Consider the following 12848-nt stretch of genomic DNA (forward strand, 5'->3'; position numbering starts at 1 on the left):
TTGAGTGGATAAAAAGGGGGTTGGTCCCAGTAGGGTTTATGCATAGCCTACTGTTCATACACAGAAGGACTTGGCAGTTCTTTCACAAGGCACAGATGTTGTGAGCTGATACTCTAAGAATTAAAAGTATTAGATGTGTGGGTTATTTGCCTGTCGGTTCTCATATACTATACCTTTACTTGCTCTTTGTATTGGTTTTCTATTGTCACTCTAACAGATTACCACAAATTTAGTGGTTTCGAATACAAAGAAACTTGTTATCTTGCAATTTTTGAGGTTATTGTGCTAAAATGGTCATCACACTGGGCTAAAATCAGTGTGTTTATAGGGTTATGCTCCCTCTGAAGACTCTAGAAGAGATTATGTTTCCTTGACTTTGCCAGCTTCTAGAGGCTGTCTGTATCCCTGGCCCTGGTGGCCCTCTTTCCATCTTCAAAGCCAGCAACGTTGAGTTGAACCTCTACTTGCTCAATTCAAACTTGCTTCTTTCCTTGTATCTTTTCTGACTCTAACTCTTCTGCATGACTCTTACACATCTGAAGAAATCTGGTGATTATATTGAGCCCTACAGAGACACTTTTCTTATTTTAAAGACAGCTGATTAGAAACATTAATTTCATCTGCAATCTTAATTCTCCTTTGCTATTAAACATAACATATTCACAAGTTCTGAATTTTAGTATGTGAACCTCTTTGGGGTAAGGTAGGAATACTATTCTATCTGCCACATTCCGCTTTGCACTGCAATCAAGCATAATTCTGTTCCCTTGCAAATTATTTCAAGCTAGAGGGGTGGAGCAAGATGGCCGAATAGGAACAGCTCCAGTCTCCAACTCCCAGCGCGAGAGACACAGAAGACTGGTGATTTCTGCATTTCGACTGAGGTACTGGGTTCATCTCACTGGGGAGTGCCGGACAATTGGTGCTGGTCAGCTGTTGCAGCCCAGCCAGAGCTGAAGCAGGGCGAGGCATCGCCTCACCTGGGAAGCTCAAGGGGGGAAGGGAATCCCTTTTCCTAGCCAGGGGAACTGAGACACACAACACCTGGAAAATTGGGTAACTCCTACCCCAATACTGCGCTTTAAGCAAACAGGCACACCAGGAGATTATATCCCACACCTGGCCGGGAGGGTCCCACACCCATGGAGCCTCCCTCATTGCTAGCACAGCAGTCTGTGACCTACTGGCAAGGCAGCAGCGAGGCTGGGGGAGGGGCGCCCGCCATTGCTGAGGCTTAAGTAGGTAAAGAAAGCTGCTGGGAAGCTCGAACTGGGTGGGGCTCACAGCAGCTCAAGGAAACCTGCCTGTCTCTGTAGACTCCACCTCTGGGGACAGGGCAGAGTAAACAATAACAAGAGCAGCAGAAACCTCTGCAGATGCAAACGACTCTGACACCTTTGAAGAGAGCAGTGGATCTCCCAACACGGAGGTTGAGATCTGAGAAGGGACAGACTGCCTGCTCAAGTGGGTCCCTGACCCCTGAGTAGCCTAACTGGGAGACATACCCCACTAGGGCCAGTCTGACACCCCACACCTCACAGGGTGGAGTACACCCCTGAGAGGAAGCTTCCAAAGCAAGAATCAGACAGGTACACTCGCTGTTCAGCAATATTCTATCTTCTGCAGCCTCTGCTGCTGATACTCAGGCAAACAGGGTCTGGAGTGGACCTCAAGCAATCTCCAACAGACCTACAGCTGAGGGTCCTGACTGTTAGAAGGAAAACTATCAAACAGGAAGGACACCTACACCAAAACCCCATCAGTACGTCACCATCATCAAAGACCAGAGGCAGATAAAACCACAAAGATGGGGAAAAAGCAGGGCAGAAAAGCTGGAAATTCAAAAAATAAGAGCGCATCTCCTCCGGCAAAGGAGCGCAGCTCATCGCCAGCAACTGATCAAAGCTGGACGGAGAATGACTTTGATGAGATGAGAGAAGAAGGCTTCAGTCCATCAAACTTCTCAGAGCTAAAGGAGGAATTACATACCCAGCGCAAAGAAACTAAAAGTCTTGGGGAAAAAAGTGGAAGAATTGATGGCTAGAGTAATTAATGCAGAGAAGGTCATAAACGAAATGAAAGAGATGAAAACCATGACACGAGAAATACGTGACAAATGCACAAGCTTCAGTAACTGACTCGATCAACTGGAAGAAAGAGTATCAGCAATTGAGGATCAAATGAATGAAATGAAGCAAGAAGAGAAACCAAAAGAAAAAAGAAGAAAAAAAAATTAACAAAGCCTGCAAGAAGTATGGGATTACGTAAAAAGACCAAATCTACGTCTGATTGGGGTGCCTGAAAGCGAGGGGGAAAATGGAACCAAGTTGGAAAACACTCTTCAGGATATCATCCAGGAGAACTTCCCCAACCTAGTAGGGCAGGCCAACATTCAAATCCAGGAAATACAGAGGATGCCACAAAGATACTCCTCGAGAAGAGCAACTCCAAGACACATAATTGCCAGATTCACCAAAGTTGAAATGAAGAAAAAAATCTTAAGGGCAGCCAGAGAGAAAGGTCGGGTTACCCACAAAGGGAAGCCCATCAGACTAACAGCAGATCTCTCAGCAGAAACTCTACAAGCCAGAAGAGAGTGGGGGCCGATATTCAACATTCTTAAAGAAAAGAATTTTAAACCCAGAATTTCATATCCAGCCAAACTAAGTTTCATAAGTGAAGGAGAAATAAAATCCTTTACAGATAAGCAAATGCTTAGAGATTTTGTCACCACTAGGCCTGCCTTACAAGAGACCCTGAAGGAAGCACTAAACATGGAAAGGAACAACCGGTACCAGCCATTGCCAAAACATGCCAAAATGTAAAGACCATCGAAGCTAGGAAGAAACTGCATCAACTAACAAGCAAAATAACCAGTTAATATCATAATGGCAGGATCAGGTTCACACATAACAATATTAACCTTAAATGTAAATGGACTAAATGCTCCAATTAAAAGACACAGACTGGCAAACTGGATAAAGAGTCAAGACCCATAAGTCTGCTGTATTCAGGAGACCCATCTCACATGCAGAGACATACATAGGCTCAAAATAAAGGGATGGAAGAAGATTTACCAAGCAAATGGAGAACAAAAAAAAGCAGGGGTTGCAATACTAGTCTCTGATAAAACAGACTTTAAACCATCAAAGATCAAAAGAGACAAAGAAGGCCATTACATAATGGTAAAGGGATCAATTCAACAGGAAGAGCTAACTATCCTAAATATATATGCACCCAATACAGGAGCACCCAGATTCATAAAGCAAGTTCTTAGAGACTTAAAAAGAGACTTAGACTCCCATACAATAATAATGGGAGACTTCAACACTCCACTGTCAACATTAGACAGATCAACAAGACAGAAAGTTAACAAGGATATCGAGGAATTGAACTCATCTCTGCAGCAAGCAGACCTAATAGACATCTATAGAACTCTCCACCCCAAATCAACAGAATATACATTCTTCTTAGCACCACTTCATACTTATTCCAAAATTGACCACATAATTGGAAGTAAAGCACTCCTCAGCAAATGTACAAGAACAGAAATTATAACAAACTGTCTCTCAGACCACAGTGCAATCAAACTAGAACTCAGTACTAAGAAACTCAATCCAAACCACTCAACTACATGGAAACTGAACAACCTGCTCCTGAATGACTACTGGGTACATCACGAAATGAAGACAGAAATAAAGATGTTCTTTGAAACCAATGAGAGCAAAGATACAACATACCAGAATCTCTGGGACACATTTAAAACAGTGTGTAGAGGGAAATTTATAGCACTAAATGCCCACAAGAGAAAGCAGGAAAGATCTAAAATTGACACTCTAACATCGCAATTAAAAGAACTAGAGAAGCAAGAGCAAACACATTTGAAAGCTAGCAGAAGGCTAGAAATAACTAAGATCAGAGCAGAACTGAAGGAGATAGAGACACAAAAAGCCCTCCAAAAAAATCAATGAATCCAGGAGTTGGTTTTCTGAAAAGATCAACAAAATTGACAGACCGCTAGCAAGACTAATAAAGAAGAAAAGAGAGAAGAATCAAATAGACGCAATAAAAAATGATAAAGGGGATATCACCACCGACCCCACAGAAATACAAACTACCATCAGAGAATACTATAAACACCTCTACACAAATAAACTGGAAAATCTAGAAGAAATGGATAATTTCCTGGACACTTATACTCTTCCAAGACTAAACTAGGAAGAAGTTGAATCCCTGAATAGACCAATAGCAGGCTCTGAAATTGAGGCAATAATTAATAGCCTACCAACCAAAAAAAGTCCAGGACCAGATGGATTCACAGCTGAATTCTACCAGAGGTACAAGGAGGAGCTGGTACCATTCCTTCTGAAACTATTCCAATCAATAGAAAAAGAGGGAATCCTCCCTAACTCATTTTATGAGGCCAACATCATCCTGATACCAAAGCCTGGCAGAGACACAACAAAAAAAGAGAATTTTAGACCAATATCCCTGATGAACATGGATGCAAAAATCCTCAATAAAATACTGGCAAACCGGATTCAGCAACACATCAAAAAGCTTATCCACTATGATCAAGTGGGCTTCATCCCTGGGATGCAAGGCTGGTTCAACATTCGCAAATCAATAAACATAAGCCAGCATATAAACAGAACCAAAGACAAGAACCACATGATTATCTCAATAGATGCAGAAAAGGCTTTTGACAAAATTCAACAGCCCTTCATGCTAAAAACGCTCAATGAATTCGGTATTGATGGAACGTACCTCAAAATAATAAGAGCTATTTATGACAAACCCACAGCCAATATCATACTGAATGGGCAAAAACTGGAAAAATTCCCTTTGAAAACTGGCACAAGACAGGGATGCCCTCTCTCACCACTCCTATTCAACATAGTGTTGGAAGTTCTGGCTAGGGCAATCAGGCAAGAGAAAGAAATCAAGGGTATTCAGTTAGGAAAAGAAGAAGTCAAATTGTCCCTGTTTGCAGATGACATGATTGTATATTTAGAAAACCCCATTGTCTCAGCCCAAAATCTCCTTAAGCTGATAAGCAACTTCAGCAAAGTCTCAGGATACAAAATTAATGTGCAAAAATCACAAGCATTCTTATACACCAGTAACAGACAAACAGAGAGCCAAATCAGGAATGAACTTCCATTCACAATTGCTTCAAAGAGAATCAAATACCTAGGAATCCAACTGACAAGGGATGGAAAGGACCTCTTCAAGGAGAACTACAAACCACTGCTCAGTGAAATCAAAGAGGACACAAACAAATGGAAGAACATACCATGCTCATGGATAGGAAGAATCAATATTGTGAAAATGGCCATACTGCCCAAGGTAATTTATAGATTCAATGCCATCCCCATCAAGCTACCAATGAGTTTCTTCACAGAATTGGAAAAAACTGCTTTAAAGTTCATATGGAACCAAAAAAGAGCCCGCATCTCCAAGACAATCCTAAGTCAAAAGAACAAAGCTGGAGGCATCACGCTACCTGACTTCAAACTATACTACAAGGCTACAGTAACTAAAACAGCATGGTACTGGTACCAAAACAGAGATATAGACCAATGGAACAGAACAGAGTCCTCAGAAATAATACCACACATCTACAGCCATCTGATCTTTGACAAACCTGAGAGAAACAAGAAATGGGGAAAGGATTCCCTATTTAATAAATGGTGCTGGGAAAATTGGCTAGCCATAAGTAGAAAGCTGAAACTGGATCCTTTCCTTACTCCTTATACGAAAATTAATTCAAGATGGATTAGAGACTTAAATGTTAGACCTAATACCATAAAAATCCTAGAGGAAAACCTAGGTAGTACCATTCAGGACATAGGCATGGGCAAAGACTTCATGTCTAAAACACCAAAAGCAATGGCAGCAAAAGCCAAAATTGACAAATGGGATCTCATTAAACTAAAGAGCTTCTGCACAGCAAAAGAAACTACCATCAGAGTGAACAGGCAACCTACAGAATGGGAGAACGTTTTTGCAATCTACTCATCTGACAAAGGGCTAATATCCAGAACCTACAAAGAACTCAAACAAATTTACAAGAAAAAAACAAACAACCCCATCAAAAAGTGGGCAAAGGATATGAACAGATATTTATCAAAAGAAGACATTCATACAGCCAACAGACACATGAAAAAATGCTCATCATCACTGGCCATCAGAGAAATGCAAATCAAAACCACAATGAGATACCATCTCACACCAGTTAGAATGGCGATCATTAAAAAGTCAGGAAACAACAGGTGCTGGAGAGGATGTGGAGAAATAGGAACACTTTTACACTGTTGATGGGATTGTAAACTAGTTCAACCATTATGGAAAATAGTATGGCTATTCCTCAAGGATCTAGAACTAGATGTACCATATGACCCAGCCATCCCATTACTGGGTATATACCCAAAGGATTATAAATCATGCTGCTATAAAGACACATGCACACGTATGTTTATTGCAGCACTATTCACAATAGCAAAGACTTGGAATCAACCCCAATGTCCATCAGTGACAGACTGGATTAAGAAAATGGGGCACATATACACCGTGGAATACTATGCAGCCATAAAAAAGGATGAGTTTGTATCCTTTGTAGGGACATGGATGCAGCTGGAAACCATCATTCTTAGCAAACTATCACAAGAACAGAAAACCAAACACCGCATGTTCTCACTCATAGGTGGGAACTGAACAATGAGATCACTTGGACTCGGGAAGGGGAACATCAAACACTGGGGCCTATCATGGGGAGGGGGAAGGGGGAAGGGGGGAGGGATTGCATTGGGAGTTATACCTGATGTAAATGACGAGTTGATGGGTGCAGCACCCCAACATGGCACAAGTATACATATGTAACAAACCTGCACGTTATGCACATGTACCCTAGAACTTAAAGTATAATAATAATAATACTAATAATTATTATTTCAAGCTAGTTTCAGCCACTAGTTGTCACTAAGAGGAGGTTGGAGATTGAAAAGAAGGTAGCTATTTATTATTGCTTTGCTTGGCCAATGTATCAAGCTACAATTACATTTCCTCTCATTCCATATTAGTGTTCTCAGGAACTGTATTAACTTTGTTAAAAATATCCCTTGCACTGACTTGCATCTATTTAAAATTTGAATTGTTTCTTTTTTCTTGACTGAACACTGACGGATGAAGTTCTTAGCCTAGGTGATTTTAAGAAACAGACCTCCAAGATGGAGAATGGAAATAAACTGCTCACCTGCTAGAGACTGAACACAGCGATAACATTCATAGAAACAGAAAATAGGACAACAATTATCTGTGGAAACCAGTGGCATAATAACCACAAATATTATCACATGGGTTTGCTTTGGAATTAAGTATTGATTAAATGAACAGCTACTGCACCCTACAAGTCAATTGACATGAAGACAAGATTAAAGGGATGTTGTGCCATCTTACTGGGAAAAGTTTACCAAAATAAAGTATATTATGAGCACAGGGGCATCAACTGCTCATTCAAGGAAAGAATATAGAACCACAGTGCCTATATCTTTTTAAAAATCTCTCATATTTTTAAAAGTATCTGAAGAACACAACAAATATTAAGTTCATGGATAATGTGAGCAAGTTGCAAGTCAAATTCACAGTCTGACCGGATGTTAAGATTAGGGCATTAATTGGAAAGGAGAGGGAACCTAAGATTTGGACTGGCAAACTTAAACCAGATTTAGAGAAATCTGAGAATGCTGAATCCTCAAACCTTCAATGCACAAATTGCCTAACAAGGAAATTCATCTTCTCAGGATCCATTCCCAATACTCCTTGTTGCTTCTAGATTCATTGAGTGAGACAGTCTCATGTCTAGGAATCTTTAAGATGTCTTAGATGTCAAAAATGTTGCAAAATCTTGCTAACGTTCATAAGCAGGAATATAAGAAGTGTAGAAATTGATTCTTAATGCTGATTTAAGAATTTTCTGGAGAGGATGTGGAGAAATAGGAACAGTTTTACACTGCTGGTGGGACTGTAAACTAGTTCAACCATTGTGGAAAATAGTGTGGCCATTCCTCAAGGATACAGAACTATAAATACCATTTGATCCGGCCATCCCATTACTGGAGATATACCCAAAGGATTATAAATCATGCTGCTATTAAGACACATGCACACGTATGTTTATTGCAGCACTAATCACAATAGCAAAGACTTGGAATCAACCCGAATGTCCATCAGTGACAGACTGGATTAAGAAAATGGGGCACATATACACCATGGAATACTATGCAGCCATAAAAAAAGTTGAGTTCGTGTCTTTGTAGGGACATGGATGCAGCTGGAAACCATCATTCTCAGTAAACTATCGCAAGACAGAAAACCAAATACCGCATGTTCTCACTCATAGATGGGAATTGAACAATGAGATCAGTTGGACATAGGAAGGGGATCATCACACACCGGGTCCTATTGTGGGGAGGGTGTTTGGGGGAGGGATAGCATTAGGAGATATACCTAATGTAAATGACGAGTTAATGGGTGCAGCACACCAACATGGCACATGTATACATATGTAACAAACCTGCACGTTGTGCACATGTACCCTAGAACTTAAAGTATAAAAAAAAAAAAAAAGAAATGTAGCCCCCCCGCCACCAAAAAAAGAAAAAGAATTTTCAGGCTTAATATATTCATAAAAATGAACTTACCAGGGATTTTGGCTCTGAATGTGCTTGCTCAGATAGTGGAAAATGTCTCTAACAGTCTGAATAAAAATGTAGATTCAATGGTAGCCTGTAGTCAATTAGATCAAAATGCCAGGACTTCTCTGCCATTGTGGAAAAAAAAAAAGAATCCAAAGACTAACACAATAGGAATGCTATTTAGAGTTATTAAGTTGTACCTGTTCATCCTCTCCCACTGCCACTTTCTGCTAACTCTGCTAACCAGAGGGCCCAGAGCACTCTTCCTTACAATTACATTGAGAAACACACTAATCTGGGAGTACCATCAGCTTAAAAAATTCCTTACCTATATTATGGGAAAATTTTTGAGTCTGGTTAGCAAAAATCCCATTGGGGTAACTACAATTGGAAGTAATTATCTGTCACTCATTTTCCAGACTTAAACCAATTCATACATTGGTTCAACACAATACAGTTCAACACATACTGTGCTGAAGGACAGTTCTCCGTGGGTGTCTCGTTTTTTGGCAATATAACATCTTTTTTCTGGGGCAAAGGTTGAGCAGGTTTGCTTGCAACCCATTGTGAAAGACTGGGGTATTTTAAGTTTGGTGTTTCTTAATTGAGATGCAAACCCACTGCAGGCAAAGCATCTATGTTGGTGACTCTGCAATGCCCGGTGGGAACTGTGGGCAAGGGAAAACAATGCAAATATTAAGCTTATGTTTTCTGCCTATCTTTGAGTGATAAAATTATTTGTCTCTGATTCAGGAGTCTCTTGTCTTTTGCCAACATTCATGAAACTTTAGCAATTTAAATTATGAGCTTGCAAACAGGATACAAACTTTGATTCCTCACATTGTTTGGCAACCTGAGATTTCTGTGATTGAAATGAGCACTCAGTTCTCTTGAAAAAGGGGTATATATGTTATATGCTGCAAATCTTTCTTTCATTATTTATAGATTATCAGAGGGCTTATAGTGATGAAGTGATAAGTAGAATTTTGGCCCAGGTGAATCTCAGAGTAGGCCCAGTAAATTCTCAAACCACTATATATATATATATATATCTCAGTTCATTAATGCCTCATTGACATTGTTATTTGGAAACCTGCAGAATCCTCATATTGGTCCCCTGACCTGACAATCAGGGCTATAGATGGCAAGAAAAACTAAGGGTAACTTCTTATCACAGCATCTTATTATCTAATAACAAACCATATGTGTCACATTCTTGAGATAATTGCACTAGTTTGCACCATTAAAAAAGACTTGAAAGATGCAGGAATATGGATTCAAATAATATTATAATGTAAGCTGTTGTTCAGAGGTGCAAAAACCAAATGGATCTTTGACAATGAAGATCAGCGTAAACTGAAATCTGGAGGTCACTGATATATTGGAGCAAATTCATTTCTCTAGCTATTAAGCAAATTTTTAAAAACCAGTTGTGAAGTAGGGGAATTAATATTACACCTTCAATGACATACATTCATGCTGTATCAGAATCCATGCTCTCTGATAATATTAACTTGATATGTCTGAATATACACCTATTATGGGTTAACTTATGTCTTGGAAAAATATACGTTGAAGTACCAGTTCTCAGTTCAACAGAATGTGATATTATTTGGAAATAAGATCGTTGCAGGTTAATTAGTTAAGATGAGGTTATACTGAAGTCAAGTGGTCCTCTTGGCCGATACGACTGGTATCCTGTAAGAAGACAGCCATGTGAAGATAGAGGCAGAGATGTGATGCATTTGTAAGCCCAGAAATCCCAAGGAGTGCCAGCTATTACCAGAAGCTAGAAAAAAAGGCATGGACCAGATTTTCCCTTGGTGCCCTTGTAAGGAACCAACCCTACCCTCTACCGACATCTTGACTTGTAGCTTTGAAACGTGTGAGGCAATACATTTCCATTGTTTTAAGTCACCATTTTGTGATACTTTGCTATCTCAGCTCTAGGATACTAATGCACAACCTCACAGAATTTCAAGATGATTTACTCTTTTAATGAGATCATGCTACTCAGACTTGTTGAGCAGGAAATAGCACAAACCCTAAGATGCTTTAGTAAGACACTTACATGACAATAAAATCCAAAAACATCAAGAGATGGGCACATTGATATAGTTTCTAGTGAAACAGTTTGATTAAGGTGAAGTATGGAAGCTGATAAGTATTAGAAATATTGTAAAGGAAAACAAAATTTACATAAGAATTTTTAATAACATGAAAAACAGCATAAAAGAAAATTGATCTTATTTTTTACAACAGTGTATTCTTTTTGAATAGTTTTTTCACACATTAGTTCTATTTCTTATGTTTCTATTTTTTTAATGCTTACTATTTTATTTTATTTTTGAGATGTATATATACATATTTTTAAAGGCATTGATCTAATTGACATGACAATGAGACTGTCAAAGAATATTTTAAAAAACCACTGGCCAGGCACTGTGGCTCACACCTGCAATCCCACCACTCTGGGAGGCAGAGGCAGGTGGATCACCTGAGGTCAGGAGTTCGAGACCAACCTGGCCAACAGAGCAAAACACTGCCTCTACTAAAAATACAAAAACTAGCCAGGTGTGGTGCATGCCTATAGTCCCACCTACTTGGGAGGCGGAAGCAGGAGAATCTCCTGAGCCTATTTCTATACTAGACTAAGAGATTGTAATATTATAAATATTAACCATACTTTCCTCTTAAGTAATAAACAATATATGCTTGATGTTTAACTTTATAGACTCAAGTATTTTATTGTTTCAAGGATTTCTATTATATATACAAGTAATTAATACTTGTTGATGAGTTGTTTCTACTTTCAAGTTTTAAAGGTATTAAGGTTGAAATCTTATAAAAGGATTGCAAAATGTATGCAATAAAGCAGACATTTTTATAAAAGAAAGGATGGAAGATGTAAGTAAGATATTGAAAAGCACATTTACAATTGTAAACAGTTGTATCTGAGAAGAGTTTGTAGGTATGTGACTGTCTGAGAGTGTTGGGTCCAAACCAAAGCAAAGTGTTTATCCTAGCAGAATCTCTTCACCTCTTATTATGGCCTGAAAGCAGCACTTTGAAATCCTCTGTAGGTTTGTAAGAGGTCACTCTCTTCTCGACTTTCAAGTAGGACAAGAGAAAGCAAGTTCTAAAGAACAGGTTAACCCCTGACCCTGAAAACATCACTGTACTGATTAGTAACAGAAGTTGTTTCTTTTCAGGGAAGAAAATACTTCTTTTGGTATCCTCATTGTATTTTTTCTGGAGGCAAACCTAGATCAAATTTTGAGAAATCTATAACTCTGTAATTCTATTATTTAAATTCCAATTATAAAAGTAGAATAGATTAGGTAGAGAAATGTCATTCCTTGCTCAGGGCTACATTAGAAATCCCTGTTACAGGTAGAATTGGAACACAAGCCTCTCTCACAATATTCACAGTCCCGTTTCTATCTATCGTAGTCTTTCATTTACCTAAAACAGCTTTTTTGGGTATTTAAATAATACATATATTTTAAAGGGTAAAACCTACCAATGTATAATCTCATTTTCCGTGTCTTATAAGACAGACCGCTCTCCATAATGAGAAAATGATGAGAAATGATGAGAAAAATTCTTCAAATCATGATATCATGAATTTAATGTCATCAAAAGAAAGCTTCCTCATGCTAAAAGCAGGTGCACCGGTGTGAATATGTGGCTGTCCCATATTGCGGAGCCATATATTTCACAGTGAGGCTCTACATAGAGAAATAAACAGCCATATGGCAAACAAACTTACTTTTTACTGCTTCATTTTATTTGTTTCAAAATAGTGCAGTGCCACAAATCCAGAATATTAACAACGCTCCATCTGGAGAAATGTAAGTTTTGGAGCCCTGAACCAGCACGTTAGCATTCCCACAAAACTTCCGATCTTCAATCCACTGCAAACTTGGAACCAGCTTTATGTCAACCCAGCATGTCTTTCTAATGCAATGCTACTGGCTCAGTTAAAATGTTTATAAAATGAAAAAAAAAAAAATTCTGGAAAGATTTTAAAAATCGACCTGCTTGCATACACGTCTAATAGACTGCGTTGCAATGTTTATTAATAAATATCTTTGTAAATGTAGTTAGCTTTATTTATCTCTATTTTGCAAATAAGAAAAACATAGAGCT

The sequence above is a fragment of the Macaca mulatta genome, chromosome 11 (assembly GCF_049350105.2).
Source record: "Macaca mulatta isolate MMU2019108-1 chromosome 11, T2T-MMU8v2.0, whole genome shotgun sequence".
NCBI lineage: Eukaryota > Metazoa > Chordata > Mammalia > Primates > Cercopithecidae > Macaca > Macaca mulatta.